The sequence below is a fragment of the Dermacentor silvarum genome, chromosome 1, assembly GCF_013339745.2.
Source record: "Dermacentor silvarum isolate Dsil-2018 chromosome 1, BIME_Dsil_1.4, whole genome shotgun sequence".
Taxonomy (NCBI): Eukaryota; Metazoa; Arthropoda; class Arachnida; order Ixodida; family Ixodidae; genus Dermacentor; species Dermacentor silvarum.
The window spans coordinates 165863961-165882522 of NC_051154.1; the positions used below are offsets into that span (position 1 = coordinate 165863961).

The 18562-nt window shown below is 46.8% G+C and overlaps 1 protein-coding gene across 5 annotated transcripts in view; it reads left to right on the top strand.

Annotated features, from left to right (window-relative positions):
• Positions 1-5382: 5382 nt before the first annotated feature.
• LOC119436370 (cysteine-rich and transmembrane domain-containing protein 1-like) overlaps positions 5383-18562 on the top strand; it is a 56601-nt gene continuing 43421 nt past the window's right edge. Inside the window, exon 1 of one of the 5 annotated variants that reach the window (XR_007463958.1) lies at positions 5383-5577. The gene's annotated coding sequence lies outside the window, so the exon portion shown is untranslated. Of the gene's footprint in view, positions 5578-11788; positions 11939-18562 lie in introns of those variants that run through there. The other 4 variants (XR_007463961.1, XR_007463962.1, XM_037703194.2 and 1 more) reach the window with 4 other exon arrangements.

Consider the following 18562-nt stretch of genomic DNA (forward strand, 5'->3'; position numbering starts at 1 on the left):
AGAGGTTGATTGTACTCCGCAGATTTCTCGATTACCTGATTGATGACATGGATTTGATCCATCGTAGAATATTCCTTCCGGAAGCCAGCCTTGGTTGGCTGAAGTCAAGTGTTGCCCTGATTCTATTGGAAATTATCTTGGTGAATATTTTATACAATACTGAAAGCAAGTTAATGGGTCTATAATTCTTCAATTCTTTAACGTCTCCCTTCTTATGTATGAGTATATTGTTGGCGTTATTCCATGTTTATGGTACACTTGAAGTCGTGAGGCATTGCCCATAAAGGGCCGCAAGCTTTTCAAGCATGATATCTCCTCCATATTTGATTAAAGCGACTGTTATTCCATCTTCTCCAGCAGCGAACCTCTGTATCCTGTTCATCATTACTTCGAATGAAAGTAGCTTGGCTGCTCTGGGAACTGTACAGGTCAGTATAGAATTCTTCCGCTGCTTTTACTATGCCATCGAAATTGCTCATGATATTACCCTGCTTATCTTTCAGTGCATACATTTTACCTTGTCCAATGCCAAGTTTTCTACTCACTGGTTTCATGCTGCGTCCATATTTTACTGCTTCCTCAATCTTTTCCACGTTATAATTTCGGATATCACTTACTTTCTTCTTGTTGATCAGTTTTGACAGTTCAGCGAATTCTATCTGATCTCTCGAGTTTGACACTTTCATGTCTTTCCGTTTCTTTATTAGGTCCTTTGCTACTTGGGAGAACTTACCTACTGGTTGCCTTGATGCCTTGCCTCCCACTTCAATTGCTGCTTCTGAGATCAGCCTAGTTACGGTTTCATTCATTACCTCTATGTTGTCTTCATCTTCCTGTTCTAAAGCTACATATTTCTTTGCGAGCACCTGCCTGAATTGGTCTGCTTTTACCCTTACTGCGTCTAGGTTGGCTTGTTTCTTCTTGACTAATTTTATTCTTTCTCTCGTCAAATTGAGAGAAATCCTAGACCTCACTAACCTATGGTCACTGCACTTTACCCTACCTAATACTTCTACATCCTGCACTATGCTGGGATCGGCAGAGAGTATGAAATCTATTTGATTCCTTGTTTCTCCATTAGGGCTTTTCCAGGTCCACTTCCAATTGTTACGCTTCCTGAAGAAGGTATTTATTATTCGGAGCCTATTCCTTTCCGCGAATTCTACCATCTCTCCTCTAGTGTTGCTAGAATCGATGCCGTAGTTTCCAATTGCTTGCACACCAGCCTGCTTTTCCCCTACTTTTGCATTGAAGTCGCCCATGACTACATTATACTGAGTTTGCACCTTTCTCATTGCTAATTCAACATCTTCATAAAACTGTTCTATTTATTCATCATCATGACTGGAGGTTGGGGCGTAGGCTTGTACTACCTTCATTCTATACCTCCTATCCAGCTTTATTACGACGACTGCTACCCTCTCATTAATGCTGTAGAATTCATCAATGTTGCCCGCTATGTCTTTATGGACTAAAAATCCTACTCCGAATTTTCTCTTATCTGGAAGACTTCTGTAGCAGAGGACGTGGCCGTTGGTCAGCACTGTATTAGCCTCACCAGTTCTTCTAACCTCACTAAGGCCAATAATATCAAATCAAATCAAATCAAAATATCTATTCCAACATTACAAGGCAAATGCAATGTTGAGGATGACAGGTAAAAGCCTTCTTTAGGCTTGACAATACCTGGTAATACTAGGCAATACCTGATAATTCTTCAAATAGTCCTGCTAAGCTAGCCTCACTCGATAGGGTGCGCGTGTTGAACGTTGCCATGCTCAGTTTCCAGTGGCGGCCTGTCTGAACCCAGCGATTCTTAGCACCCTCTGCCGCGTCGCAGGTCTGACCGCCGCCTTGGTCAGGTGCTCTGCAGCCGCTGAGGACTGAGGGCCATGGGTTAATTGTAGGAGTCATGAGGGAGGTAGCGACCGAATACTGCACCAGGGAGGCCAATTCCTGTTCTGGTGAGACATCCAAGCGGTATTGCAGGCTTATGACGATACGGTCCCAGATAAATCTGTGAACAGCACTGCACTAGCCATATTACTAGAATTGATCCTGACGCTAAACAACTTTGACTCTAATAGCACACTGTGCAGGTAAGTGGAACCTCAATGGGTAGGAAAATAGGACCTAACTATGCTAACATATTTATGGGCCAATTAGAAGAGAAATTTCTTGGCAAAAGTCAATTAAAACCATTCTACTAGAAACGTTTTATTTACGACGTATTCCTAATCTGACACAATAGAGATGCGGAACTCATGTATTTATTTCAGACTTCAAGAATGATCACCATCGTTTTCTCTAAATCATACTCAAGCACGTCAATCCCTTTCCTTGACGTCACAGTCACCCTATGTGCTAATAAATTGACGACTAAGCTCTTCTGGAAAACCACGGATAGGCATCAGTACCTCGATTTCGAAAGCTTCCATCCAAACATTGCAAGACCGGCATCCCTCATAGCTAAACACTCCGTTTTAAAAAGATATATATTCTGCAGATTCCAACTGTTGAAAACTGCAACAAAGTTCGGGATGCCTTCACCAAACAAAATTATCCACCTTAAATAGTTGACGATGCTTTTAAACGTGTATGGAATGGACCGCAACGAACTTGTTAATACAGACAAGCACGCTGTGAAACCAGCACGTACTAACCTAGTTCTAAAACATTCAGCATCATTACCAAATATTAACAGCATCCTTCAGAAGCATCACAACTTACTCTTGCAAAGAAATCGCCTCAAAGGCACCTTTCCCGAGCCACCACATGCAGTGTACCGTAGATCAATGAACTCACGCGATTTGCTAACGTCATTGGAGATATCGCCTTCAGCTAACCTTGGCTGTCATCCGTGCAACAAGCCCCGTTGCAAGGCATGCACCCACATGACCAGTACATTTGCAGTAAAGAGCACAGCGTCAAATTTTAAATTGAACATAAAAGGCCACTTTGACTGTGACATGAGTAACGTTGTGTGCATGCTCGAATGCTCCGTGTGCAAACTTCAATACATCGAACAAACTGAAATCTTCTTCAGACTGCGTTTTAAGAATCACCAGGTCACACGTACGTCTTTCTAATCTTCCTTTGTCCAAGCACGTGAACATTCACGGCCACTCGTTTGATAAACTAACAGCCACTGTACTAGAATCAGGTTTCACTTCGCACCTCGAAAGGGAAGTTCGTGAGCACGTATTCTTCCACCGTGTTAGTGAGTCATTTCTTACGCATAAGTTTAAGGCTGTCTCATCTGGCATAAACGAAAGTCCAGAAAGGCTGTGGGAGACTGCCCCTCGCAGCTCCGATCCTACCCTGCAGGACCGAGTCCTGAGGTGGGCTGAGGAAGTAGCGGAGGCCTACCACGACTGGTAGGCGGACGTCTGGCAGCACAAGGTGCTAAGACTGGAGCACACAGGCCTCCCTCTCTCCCCTCCGGCCCCTCCCCTTTCTTCAAAAGGGAAATAAAAGTTCATTCATTCATTCAAAGCCCAGGCAAGCTAACAATTTGGTAGTTCCACCTCCATCACAACTTCGTTATGCCTGTTTACACACCTCTTTTGTCGCACCTTCTTGTTCCATTTTTTGCGCCCCTATTTTGTCTCCTTACCATATTTAAATTGTTTTAGGCAATCCTTCCTGTGCTGATTGTTTTTCACCCTACCACACGTATGTAGTAATTGAAGCACTGTTAGGACATTTCTTGCTAGGTATATGTACACAACCTCGTTGTCAACGCTATATATATATATATATATATATATATATATATATATATATATATATATATATATATATATATATATATATATATATATATCCGCTTTCCCATCCGCTTTCTGGGGTATTTATGTTTTTTACAACTAGAACTAACTCTGGGAGTGTTAGCCAGTGCCACCACTCCCAAGCCTAGGTGCGGATGTGGAACATCCTTTCTGCCGCCGCCCCTAGGCTTGGGAGTGGTGGCACTGGCTAACATTCCCAGAGTTAGTTCTCGTTGTAAAAAACATAAATACCCCAGAAAGCGGATGGGAAAACGGCTCCGCGGTAGCTCAATGGTGAGAGCATCGCACGCGTAATGCGAAGACGTGGGTTCGTTACCCACCTGCGGACAGTTGTGTTTTCATCCGTTTTCATTTTCCATCAATTTGTCATTTCTTTAATTCAATTAGTGTGTGCAAGTAATTTCCCCTAGGTTGTTCTTGGTGTCAATGTTTGTTGGCTTCTTATGATATATATATATATATATATATGATATATGCTTCTTATGATATATATATATATATATATATATATATATATATATATATATATATATATATATTCACATCCATTTTTGGTTTAAAGCGTTTTGTTAGGTATGACTATTCATGAATTGTTTTTAAAACGTGCTTTGTTGCAACCTTCTCGACATGTTCCGGTTAAGTTTTGCAAAATGCTACCAAATTGTTGTTTTTTTTTTCTTTTTTTAGTGTTGTTTAAGGTGCATGAAAGCGATCCGCAACGCACTTATCACTATTATTGACCTGTGGTCACATTTACGATGATATGGATAGCGGTACAGCACGTAAGAAACGCGCATTTCAGTTACCTGCATTCCTTGATAAATGCCCGAGTCCAAACGTCGTCAAAAATAAAATGTTTTCGCGTCGTGCGTCCTATCATTCAAGCACTGGAAATTAGTGGATCCAAGGACACGTCTGACTTTATATAGACTACTACCACAACGTCATCTAACGAACATCGAGGCATGTCTCCGATACGGCCAGTACTTGCGTCAGACCGTTCGCCACCTGGTAAGGTTTGCACTTTCTATACACGGACAACAGGAGGGCACACCGATAAACAAACGGGAGCCCTCCCGTTTGTTTATAGGTGTGCCTTCCTGTTGTCCGTGTATAGAAAGCGCAACCCTTACCAGTATGCAATTCCAACTCGCCCAAGAAACAGCACCCTTCGTCACCCCTCTCAAGTGCCCATGGCCTTGACTCGCGGCTCACGCGAACAGGTGTGGTCGTTCGTGAGAGGGAGTGTTGCGACCAGGGCCTAATTGCTATGGCATGTAAAGAAACTGCGACGCGTTTACGACTCTAATAGGACCAATGCTGATGAATGGTCGAAAAAATAAATGTGGCCGATGGTGGGGGTAGGGCTGTGGCCAAGCCGTCTCTCCTCCACAACAACGCACTCGCGATCATGCAGCTGAGGTTTTCGCGCAGCGCGCTCAAGCACCATTAGGAGAATCACCTTTGCGTAGCGAGCCTAGCAGGACGGCGGAGGTGGTGTGGGCGGAGTACGCGTACGCTTACGTGGGTGACGTGACGTCAGCGTGAAGCGCGACTGATAGCAGCGCTGGCGGCGTTCATGGCAACGACGGTGGGGCCAGTGGGGCGCACACGTCACCTACGACGTCACGGAGCCGCCGGGAGTCGAGCGCGCTTTGAAAACAGGACGAAGTGTTGCTGCTCTGCCGGGCAAGGAGCGCACTGCGAGGTACGGCTGCGCGACGACTGGAACGCGTATTCGTCACCCTGCAGAGTACACGAGAGGAACTCAATCATCCTCCAAGTGGTGAGTCGATGGTTCGTTGTGTGCTTTTCGGATTGCCGAGGCGCTGGTACGGGACGGTGGCCTTGCTCATGTGTGCTGCTATTATCGTGGTGCTACGACCGCAGTAGTGGTAGTTGCACCGTGTCTCCTTTCTCCCTGCCCATGCAGTTCTATTACTACCACTACTCTATCCGCTTTCGCGAACGGGCAAGCTTCTCCGGCCGTATTTATCGTTCCGTCCGGTATAGACATCTACGTTGGCAGTTCTCACACGGGTATTTTCTTACATGCGGTACATTTTTTGTGAAAAGTTCCGAAACCGTCTGCGCTCGGGACATGATCAGTCGCCGGGTCCTGCAAAGACTAGAATTGGGCAACGGAAGAGATGAGGCCGTCGCTGTCCTCGTCTCTCTCGCTGTCTGTGTCTTTGCACTGTTAATCGCAATCGTGTCCTACCACGATTGTCCTACCACGATACCACGTGAGCTCCGTCGTGTTCTCCTTTGTCGTTCAAGTCTGGTCTTCGCGCTACTAATTGTAAGTACGTCCCACCAAGTTGCCCAAACCTGCAAGTTGCTCAGGAGAGCGCAGAATACTGTATCTCAATCTCTGACGTTCCGGAGTGACGAATGTTATAAAAGGGACGCCACAAGGGCAGCCCGACGACAGGTCGAGCCAGGTGTGCTGTAGATTTGAAACTTTGGTAAACTACGAGCCGCTTGCTTATCACGAAACTTTCCTCCGAGGCGAGCATGCTCAGGGACGCTATTTAGAGTGATCATCATCTTTTTTAATCTCATGGCGCTTGTCAGGAGCCTGCACCTGTGGACACAATCTTTGGGGACTGCACTTCTCGCTCTAAGCAACGAAATGAGCCAGAGGGACAGTAAAGGAAGAAAAAAAAAAAAAGGAAACGCTTGGTCTCACTGACACAATGAGAAATAATCGGTGACGCCGGCATAGGTCGCCATACTCACGACTATGCTTACTCATGCTCACACTCATTCAACAGACGTGAGTGTGAGGGACGAAGGGTCCGAGGTAACGGGAGTAGGAACATGAGTGAGTGCCGGTGAGTGGATATGAGTATGAACGTCGTGCTGGTGAGTGTAAGTAGGTATATGACTGTACGAACGTGAGTGAATGCCAGTGAGTGTCAGTGGACGTGAGTATGAGCGTCAGTGAGTTCCTGGTAGTGTGAGTAGGTGTGGACGCGACGCGGGGTGATTTCGCAGTTAATCTGTATTCGAATGAAGCAACATGAAGTGTATATTTCATTGGTGCCAGCGATAAATTAAACTTGATGAGCAAAGTTGGAAAGGGGAGAGAGGGTAGACTTGTGGATGACTGGCTACTGGGCAAATACTCGGCCACAGATGGCAGGCAAGTGATCGTGACCGTTAGCATCACAATTTCGAAATTTCCGTACCAGCTCTGCCTCAGTGATGCTCGGGGCTGCGTAACTGCGCTCGAAAGAGCAACGATTCAACCTGACAGTTTTGGGGATCTTTTCCTGCAAGAACACCGTGAAATCTTTAACGTCACACTGTCGTCATCGGTCGCAGTATGTGGGCGCGAAACTTCGCTTTTTCTGCGCTGACAGTCAACCGTTTTTCGTCAGAGAAGCGCTAACGTAGTTTTGTAAGACTACCAGTATAACCTGATGAAGTGTCACTCTAAGGACTCGCAGCTGCAACGTCTGATTGCGGCCGGCGAGACAATAGGCGGAGGCGGTGCCCGAGGACATATTGTCTTTGTGGGCGTTGAAAAATCCCCCCTCACTACACCCCTACATGACTTCGCGGCAGAGAGCGATAGGGAGACTACTGCAAGCAGAAATATAAGGACAGAAGTCGCCAGCTGCGCACGAGAGCTAGAAACCGGTACAGTGCTTTCTGAACGGGCATCAGTATACGTCGAGTGGTGCAAATGCACATCTAACTAACTAACTAACTAACTAACTAACTAACTAACTAACTAACTAACTAACTAACTAACTAACTAACTAACTAACTAACTAACTAACTAACTAACTAACTAACTAACTAACTAACTAACTAACTAACTAACTAACTAACTAACTAACTAACTAACTAGTAAATTTTGTTTAGAGAGAGCGAGGCCCTGTAAGCTCGGGTGGTGTTCCTGTGTTGTGTGCCACCGTCGCTGCACCTGTGCGTTGCATTGGCGACAGCGATATCAGTCAGCGAACGCTCCGACCTGGCCACTGCAAGATGTCTCTCCGGGTACAACGTCCGCGCAAACATCGCTGGTTCCCTGAAGGGAACAATAGACTCCTGCTGTGGTGATGCGTTGTCAGTGAGCGCTTCATTGCATCTGCATTCTGTTTATTATGCGCCGTGCATCATTCCCGGCGCGTGCATCTCTTGTTTGTGCATAGAGGCGTACCAACTGTACTTCGCTTTCGGCAGCCGTCTGGAGGAGGAGTGCGTGTGAATGATGCATGCTTTTTGCCTTTCATGAACGCTGGATCCCAGAAACGAGCTTGATAGAAGCCGTCGTGAATGGGTGAAGGATCACAGTCACCAGGCTTGAAATAATAATCTTTACATCATGCTATTGAGCGGTCTGCCCGATCCGGGTGTGCAAGCACGGTACCTTTCCAACTGTCGAGTGCGGACATTCTCCGCCTCATTGTGGTGGCACGTACGTCGCCACGTGGCAATTGTGAACGTTTATGAACGTGTATGGTGAACTTACTGATTCTAAGGCTTGTCAGAAGTACACCAGTTACAGCGGAAATCGGCACTCATTTTGACTTCAGCCTTGTGTTTTAGTCACTTCATGTGACATGTAAACGTGTCCGTCATGCTGCGGGTTGCATATTTTCATTGAGGGCAGACATTACAATTCATTCGGATGACGGATGTCTTGACAAGCAGACCCGCAAAATAAAATAGAATGAGAGCATTTACCCTCACGCAAAATGGTACTAAGAAGGAATGCTCCCCTGGGAGCGAGATAGCTTTGGAGCTATCTTTATTGGTAATTGAGATAGTCCTGGGCTGACCGCATATTTATCTTACCCGTATTTTATTTATTTATTTATTTATTTATTTATTTATTTATTTATTTATTTATTTATTTATTTATTTATTTATTTATTTCGTACTGCCAGCCTGTTTTTACAGGCCTTAGGCAGGAGTGGGATGTACATAAAAGGTTTAACAAGCTAATAACATGTGAACAATGGCAGTAAACACGCAGTGAACACTCAAGTTCCTGACACATGTGTTGCAATTTCTTTTTGGTTGTCGGAATGAGGGTGGAAGGGAGGAATTACACCTGCGCCACAACGCATGGCGTGTGTTGTTCAGACATACTAAAGAGTTTTAGCATAGCGGATACGTACTTTCGTGGACATGTACCGTAATAGCGTGAGGCTCAAACGCGGACAGCAGCGCCGGTGGTGCCATGTTTTGTGATGCTGCGTTTGACCAAACACGCACAACTATTATATGACCGACTGCATATGCTCTGCATGGCATAAACGCACTGTTGTTCCGGAATACACTTTCAGGTATTTCGCTATAATGCAGGTTCACTAATACGTCTCCGCTATGATAAGACTTTATAATAACGCTAATCTTACAAACTTCTGCAATACAAGCAAAGGTGGTATACACTATACGCGAGCTCTCGAAATATCGTTTCGGAAAGCCGGTAACGCCCCCCCCCCCCCCCCCCCCCCCTAACCATCTTTCTTAATCAACAACCGTGTTAGTTAAAACCGACCCCCTGTTATACGTATAAGTCGCACAACGCTTTCAAATGACGCTCGAGTGCACGGCTAACGAACTTCAAGGCGTCGCCCTATATCATCAGTTATTCACGCCTTTGATCCCCACGAGGTACATACGTCGCTTTTCGAGGACGAGATAGCCTGGAAAGCCTCCGGTGCATATGCAGGTCTGCCATTGCAAACCGTCATTTAAATTATTCTTAATGTATCTTAGTTAAAGCCCCTTTGATGTAATCTAGTTCTCGTAGTAGTTGACAGAACGATATCCAGCATGAGTCTACATATCGAACAGACTAGGAACGGCGAACAGAGGCCGCGCAAATGGCTCATCTACGAGGTTGTGATTCGTTTTTGGTTTACAAATGACGGGGATTATTGTATCTTTATTATTATGAGAGAAAAGAAAATTTAGGTACCTTGAACAGAGTCTGCCTGTTTAACACGATGATGGGAAGATACGGAATTGGTGCACATGCTCGTTGGCCGTTGAAGGAAGGGCAGTGGACCAAAAGGTGCTCTATAGTTTCGTCACATCCACACGCGCGCTTTTGGCCATTCCGATGAGCGTTTTTGAATGCAAATTCCAATCTCAAGTGACATAGTGAAGTTGTTTCGCCACGGTAGAGCCCGGGTGTCAGGCGAAGGCGCAAGTGAGAGTCGAGTGAATGAATGCAAGCATGAGTCGATGAAACCGCTTCTCCTGTCTCTCGTTTTCGTGGTCCGTTTTGCTTGCACGGTTCGCCATGAACGTTTACCAACCGGTCAGTTTTCTATCCTGTTGGTGACACCTAGTGGATTCATCTGCCGAAGCATGACGCAACTAACTATAGTGAATAAATTAGTAAAATTGCCACGTTGCGTCCGACACTGATCTTGTTGGTCAGGGGAGCGCACAGCTTTATCTGCGCTGTCGTTGCCGATTATTCCGCAGTGACTTGGCAGTAATTTAAATAAGGTGTCACGTTCGTTGTCGGCAGCTTGGTGGTGAGCTTGCTAATTTCGGGCACAGCCTGCTCGTGAGAACAATGAAGCATGAAGGCAAACCGCACATGTGCTGGAAGGCGTATAGTGGAAGGCTTTAGGCTGCCTGAGGTCCATTTTACGTGCACCTAAATCTCAGTACAAGGCTGGTTTTGCATTTTTCTCTCATCGGAATGCAGTCGTTGCACTCGAGAATCAAACCTGCAATCTTATTGTCAGCAGTAAACTGCCTTAGCCAATGAGTCGTCGCTACGTCTCGTACTCAGTAAACAGGTGTAATATGAATATAGTCAGCAGCCGGACCCATTAATTACATTACTGTTTTCTACTTCTGTTTCTGAGATAATATACATTCATTCGAGGGCCACTTGACGTCAAGGGATCCTTATCGCGAGCCTTCTATGGCACTCTCTTGTGGAAGTAGATTCGTGGTCGCTTGCACAAGCTTCAAAATAACGCCTGCTCCGCGAATATCTACTTCGACAGACCAAAGCTGGTAGCCTATGAAAGAAAATTCGCCATTGCAATCTACTGTCAAAGAGGGTGCAGGACAACTGTGTTCCTAGAATGTAAAAGTCGAAACTCCTTATGATGGTTGCTTTGCTGGTATGGAATCCTTTTGGAAAGCTTAGTATATGCACTAAACATGTCACATAGTTTAAGCGAGTTCGCATGGTGACGGCGCCCAACTCAAAACCTGTGTGCTATATAGCAAAAGAACAACCGCCTGTTCCAGCCTGAACAGTTGCTTATGTTGCCAATTGCACAAATCCCGACGTTAGCGTTTTGTGCAGTTGATGCAGGTTGTCGAGACGGGGTGTTAACATGGGGTTTCAGACTCGGTGCTGAAATGTGAGGCATATGTGTCGCAGGATGAGCAAGGGCGAAGAGTTTGCTCTACGTTCACTTGCGAAGCAATAGTTTTGCCTGGCAAGACTGCTTTGCCGGCGAGAACAAGAGCTCTCACCACTTTCCAGAAATGTGGATCATTAAGGCTGCAGCAGGAGCCGTACAGACATAGCCTGTGGTCAGATTCAGTCTCACGGGACGTTACCTGTATGCGTTTGACAAAGGGCGTACTTGCCTCACCAGCGAGCCGCCCTTTCTCCGGGGCCGAACTACCTCCGTGCACTTCGGTGCGCGCTGGCCATGTACCACCGCGGCGCGGTCGCTCACAACCCCGCAGAATAGAATTGGTGCTCGAAAGGCTGGGTGCTTGGAAAAGGACGTTGGCGAGCCCATTGCGAGTGCGCGCCCAGCCTCGCAGGAGTGCTATGCACGAGTGCCCCTATGGCGCCGTGCTGCCCACGCCCACCGAGTCGCTTGCGCGCGCTGCCGCTGCGCCATCCGTTCTATTTCCAAACGGGGTCTCCGTCGCCATCCGAGCCAAGGCGTTTGTCCCAGGGCGGAACGAAAAACAACATCTAGGCGAGAAGGAAAGAGAAAACGCCGTCACACGTGAATCAGCGTGCCCCCTCCTTCCCTTTCGCCCTCGCTGAGACTGCCCTATTGCCGAGCTGCTGCGCCAGTCCGCGTGACGCCTCGCTAGCCCCCACCACCACAAGACTTTCCCGTCGCGGTACTGCAGCATTTCTCCTAGGCGCTTGCGTCTGCAAACGGATAACTTTCGCGGCTTCGGTGAGTCTAGTTCTTCGCATTTTTACCTTGCGTAAGCCCGACGGATTTGATGTGTCCGCATGCCTGAACCACATGTTGCACGTAAGTATACCGGACCCTTCCGCGACCCGATTCATGTGGTTTAACGTCCTCAAGCAACACCTGGATTGCGAGGGACGCTGTGTAAGAGGGCTCAATATTGCAGTTATTGAACGTGCGCCTAAGAAGTGCACGAGCGTTTCTACCACAACTAGGCATCTAACCCGCAGCAGCAAAGCGGCAGAGTGCCCTTCCGAAGTTCGGGTTCGATCTCAGTGAGGGAGAGACAATCGCTTTTCCACAGTTTCACGCTACGGTTGCTCCCAGAGAAATAGTTTTAAGGAGGTGGTCAGCTTGCAAAATTTTGTTCTCCGTGTCATCTGTTTTGCTCGCACCTTTCCCCTATTCTGGTGATGGCACAATGACGTTGTAAAATTTTTCGTGCCGTGCTGCTCGACCTGAATAAGTCGAGGATTGCAAGCAGACCTCCCACGTAATCATCCTGGTTATAACTATGGAAATTAGTGCGCTCGTTCGGCTTTAAAAGAATAGCCTATACAGGCTTACACTTTATGGCCACTAGAACCAGCTGATCACCCGTTTTGACGAAGCTTATAGTGAGTGTAGTGAGCTCAGTGAGTGTACTACTGTTGCTTAGTGAAAATACTTTTTCATTACCAGATTGTGACATCTTTGGAACAGACTTCTAGCTCATCTGCTGCGAGAGAAAAGGTTTCGCTGTTTTTGCTTCTCGGGCTATACGCACCAATGTTTTATTCTTTAGCAGGCGAACAGACACTTGGCGACTCATTTTACGTGTCCTCGGAGTGTATATGCGGTTGACCGACTGGTTTTTGTGTCCTTCAGAGGCTCAAATGACCTACCGGCCGAAACTTTCCCTTTCGATGGCAGCGCTACGCGCACTCATAACGGAGGAAACAATCTTTGACAGCGTGCCAGCGAGCGAAAAAAGGGCAGTAAAGACAGCGTCAGCATTCTTACATGGATGCGTTGGGCATATTCATTTTGAGGAGAGCTTTGCGCGGCCATGCTTATGAAAGTTTTCTTTGGTTAAAACTAATTTCCATTTTTTCCCTCCTGAATTGTAGGCCAGACGTCTTGAACGGGCTCCGGACCAGCGTTGAAAAGACCTCGCCGGACGCGTTTAATTCGCTACACACCACCGAATGAATTACTCGGAAGGGGAGAAGGCGTTTTAATTCACTACAACTCTGTGCTTTCGTTTAGCGGCAAGCAGTAAACTTTTTTACGGGTAGGGAGGAACTCCTGATAGGGCCGTCGGCAACGGGCTTTTGAGTGTGTTTATCGCGTACAAAACATGTTAATGTTTGAAGCATAAGTGGATTAAGATATTCTGGTACAATTTGCTACAACAGAAGTTGTGCGCCGCATGGTAGTTGAAGCTATACTACACGACCTACTTCCAGCAGATGACTGTGATCTAACGCTTCAATAAATTTGTAGCTTTATTGTAATGCATACTTGCATGCCAGGAGCGTGACTGATTGCGTGAATGCCGCGGCATCTTCTGCAGTGTATTAAATGAGACATTTATCGTGTCATGTGATATAGAAATGACGCATGCATGTTCGTTGAGCAGCGGGCTTGTTGGTTGTTCATCGTGCTGGGAAACAACGCAGAAATTTGACAGTGACGAAGAGATGGCACTAAGACGACACACACAGCATTTTTGTACTTTCAACAAAACGTTTATATTGCATGTGGACAGCGTTTTCTGCTGATCGCAGCAACAAAATAGAAAAATATGCACAGATACTACTGCTTATGTCACTATCGCGCATTGGCGGTGGTTTCTGAAAACGTCAGCTCTTTCGCACAAGGCTGCAGATGCACGGCTTACAGAATCGTTGACCCGCACGTGCAATTTCGGCAGCCTCGATATAATTTCTCTTGTAAGCGCTGATTTATTCCTAGAAATAAGCCTGCATTCATTCTACTCTTCGTCTTTGTCGTATTTCTGCGCTGTTTCCCTGTGTGCATGTTATTTACTCATATGTGAATAGTTTCGTTGTTCGATACGGTTTGTTGTGCGACGAACACAAATATTGGTTATTTTTATGTATCTGCTAATCATTGAAGTCGCGCCACATGAGCTCGTTGGTTCTGTTAACGAGTGCTTTTTTCGCGGAGATCACTCAAACAAAAAATAAAATAGCTGTAGATGAAGATATACTTTGAAGATAATGCGATTACTAGTACGTGTGCCGTGACCAAGAAAACCAGGCAGTTGCACACACTCACTGTCCTTTGCGTCAAGCCGCGGCCGCTCAAAAATTCAATCGCATGTGCTCCGTAACGACGACGACAAAAAAAAAAAAAAAAAAAAAAAAAAATCATCGGTACTAGCGAATTTGAACAGAGCGTTGACACAGGTTTATGATGATGTTTGATCCTTCAGTCACTCCTGTCCTCGTATATTTTGAGATTCTCAGATGGCTTTAATGCGTTGACTCGATGCGCTTCTTCTCATAGCGGATGTCGCGAGGGGAGAAATTCTCTGGACGTTCGCCAGCGCGTGGGAACGCCGCTTTTATCTTTAGACCGGTTTGGGCCAACCTCTGCTTGTGCGCGGTGCTTTCCTCTCCAAAAATGACATAACCGCAGAAAAAAAGAAGAAAGGGCAACCGTACAACTTGTCGACATTCTCACGTATGTGCACGTTGCGACATGTCTGGCCACGCAGACGCTGCTTCTACTCGAAATGTGCTGTCCCTGCAGAATCGCGCGATGTAAAGCCAGGTGCATTCAGCGACTCTGAGATCGTTCCAGCAACGGAGCAAGTGAAAACACTTTGCATAAAAGGCCTGCACGACGCCTGCGACGCGTGATGGCGTCCTTGCTGCTGATTTTTCCTCGGCGCCGTGTGGGCTGCCGCCGAGGCGAATAGCTCGAAAAGGAACAGTCGGCTCTTTTTCCTGCAAGGTTGCTTGCGATTCTGCTCCGGTGCGTGTGCCTGCTTGGTAGAGAGTCGCCGCCGGCGTGCCGCTTTTCGCCAGCTGTAGCCACTGACCTTGTTTTGTGTTTTTCCCCGAATTTCTTCTTCGTTGGCGAGTGACTTCCTCTACGGGGGACCTGCAGATGCATGCGCGCAGAAATATACTAGGAGGAAAATATGTCGGGGGGGGGGGGGGGGGTCTTTATGCCGTTATCACCGGAATTAATTTTATTCCAATTTTCGTCCCTGTTGTCTGAAATAGAAACTTTGCTTTGGTAACTGTGGTAACGTCTGCGGGGCTTAAATTCTGAGGAGGAAATCAGGCTTCTGTCGTCCGCGGTGTGTCTGCGGGATGTTTAAAGGGAAACATTTCTGGAGAATTTGCGAGAAAAACGTTCGGCTACATATTAGTGCGGTGGTGGGCGGGTGTGTTTGACATATGGAAATGATTTTTAAAATAAAATTAACTAATGAAACATTTACTTAGGGGTTCAGCGCCCCTAGTGATAAATTCAAGCCAACCTGTGCTCGAGGATTGTCGATTTAGCATTATGAGGTATAGTGCTCAAGTTCATTGGCATTCACGTAATATTCGGCTAAAGTATGTGATAGTGTGTATTTTTCATTTTTTTTCTTGGGAGCGGTGGGGGAGGGGGGCAGGATTATGGTAGGATGCCGATGTGTTTCGCGACCAATTTTGAGAACGGATATCTAAAACAGGTGTCAGCCGCAGGATTCCATAGTTAAGGGTGCTGCACCTCGAGTGCAGGTTTGCTTCAAATGTTGCGCTGCAATAATAATAATAATAATAATAATAATAATAATAATAATAATAATAATAATAATAATAATAATAATAATAATAATAAACAATAAAAATCTCTCATTTCTTCTTTCTGGACAATTGAGATCTCACATACTCTGCGTCCGTTTTCGCTGAAACAATCGTAGCCGAGGTCCGGCAAGTGCGAGTTCTCTATACGCGCTCGTGGACGATGGAGCCACTCGATATTACATTTATTTACATTTTAGCGAGTATTCACAGTTTGACGAGATTCAGGTACGCAGCCGCGTGTGTCATCTGTTCGCCGATCGCATGCCGGCAACTTGCGGATATTTACACTTGTAGCTATCCTCCAAAGTATTCCCAGGCGCATCATATATACCAGCCGGAAAAGGGATACACCTCTCCCGCCTCGCCCGTTCAAATACTGCTGGCGCTTAATCAGCGATATATTTTTGACCTTCATGGCGTCACCTACAGCTTCTGCCTTCGTTCTCTCTCGTACAAGTCGTAAATCTGTCGCGTCGCGCCGCGCTCCCCGATTGGCTGCATGCACTCGGGCTGCAGACAGCAGCTGTAACCGCGCCCTGTGCCTATTCAGCGCCACGCTCGAAGCGCTGCGCTGTCGCCGTGTTGCTGCAGCCTCGGCCTCGGCGCGCATGCGTGTTTCGCGGGAATGCAGCGCAGTCAACGCTTCCGGTGCGCGGGTGCTGTGCGCGCAGCTGCGCATACAGCAAGCGACCGTGACGGGGAGGCCCATTGTTTTGTGGCAGCTCGACCCGAAAACGGAAATTAACGACAGAAAAAAACAGAAGGAAGAAAATAGGACCGGCAGGTGTACATACAGCTCGCTCGAGTAAAAACAAGCGACTCGGAACTTATTATTGCGCTCAGCGATACAAGTGTACAGATGGCTGCAGGGACTCGGGGGGCAGTATACTTGTTGTGATCGCTGGTGCCCCGAACGACAGTGGGTTTCCCGGCGGGCTCTTGGGTATAACCCACGACATCGGAGCAGGGAGGTCGGTTCCGAGCACGCCCCGACGTCTGCGCGTGTCTCTAACGATGTCACGGCGGTAAAATATTGTCGTTCTGTTTAGACTATCCTCACTGAAGCCGCGCAAATTTGTGTAAACACGAGCTTGCAGAAGCCAATCAGAAGAGCAAATCCGTCCTTTCACTGTTTCACTCGGCATGTATGTAGCACGTACCTATCCACTGCTCAGAGGCGGCGCCAGGATCTTTTTTTTTTTTTTTTTATCTTGGGGGAGAGGAGGAGGAGGTGGTGAACATGATTATCCATTGTCGTTGGGGTTGAAGGAAGGCACTTCCCCACGCACTGCGAGTCATGGGTGCGAAAATTAATTAGGGTAGCCCCCCCCCCCCCCCTCGTTTCTTTTTTCTTTCGTTAAAGCCGCCCCTGCCACTAAAAATTAAAAATTAAATTATGGGGTTTTACGTGCCAAAACCACGATCTGATTATGAGGCACGCCGTAGTGGGGGACTCCGGAAATTTGGACCACCTGGGGTTCTTTAACGTGCACCTAAATCTAAGTATACGGGTGTTTTCGCATTTCACCCCCATCGAAATGCGGCCGCCGTGACCGGAATTCGACCCGCGACCTCGTGCTCAGCAGCCCAACACCATAGCCACTGAGCAACCACGGCGGGTTCCCCTGCCACTGCTACGTCTGAGTGTAAGCACCAGATGAACTGTAATGATGAAACCGCCAAAGACAGCCACGTGCGGAAGATTTAGAAGCATGGAATTGGCGAAAAAGTTATTTATCCACGACCTCGCCGCAATGCCAGGAATTTTGGTGAGCGGCGCGATCAAATTGAGAAGTAAACATTGCATCTTTCGATTCGAGGGGGGCGAATGCTGCGGAGTAATTTCGTTTTGTTTTTCGTTCGGATCCCGTGCCACGAAAACGTTGGCAGTTCGGGGTACGCCTCTCAATGCCCTCAAGACCTGTGAACCGAATGCGTGTGTTATCGAAGCTTGTAACTACGTTCTGCTGCGTACGAGTGGCAGCCTTAGCAGAGTTCCCGGCTTCCACGAACATACGGATTGATGGGGTTTAGCGTCCCTAAACAACACGTGGTTTTTTGAGAGACGCTATGGTAGAAAGCTCCTGAATAATTTTGGCCTTCACCTGGGGATCTTTAACGGCTCCTGAAGCGCTTGCACGACCGCTTTTCGCGCCCATCGGCTGGAAATCGAACCCGTGACCTCGTGCTCAGCAACTGAACGTGCCAACGCGGCGGGCTTGCTCAAAGCTTCATGGCTTCGAAGTGTAACACAAGCGTGCTGGGCACCAGTGGGAACCACGATTTGTTGCTCACGTGTCCATTCGCAAGCAGTTTTGTGACATTTCTGCGCAAAGTGCGACGCTTCAATTTCCTTTTCTTGAATAGTTGTCTAACGTGACCCTGAAGAGGGAGAGAGAGAAAAAATAAGATTAGTGGTCCTGTGCAACTCCACTGTATACTCGCAGCGATATCAACGAGCGCACTATTGCAACATTGATCTACTTTATACATTGTCAATGTGGTGTTTCAGCTAAGTGGGGACAAACTTTAAAAAATCAACGTTTGAGTTACGAAAATGCAACCAGCTTAGTACTGTTCGCTGTCCACTTGAGCCACTCAAATTATTTTTTACTACAAGCTTAGGTAATTAACAAGAATTAATTAACCAACATTTAAAGCAATGATTTAAACGCAAGATCTTCAATGTCGAAGTTGTAGAGCCTATTGAGAAATGTCCGAATAATTTTTTTTCCCGCGATGATAGCGGCTGTAGTTTTAATTTTTTCCGGGCTGCACAGTAAGCGCGCGAGAT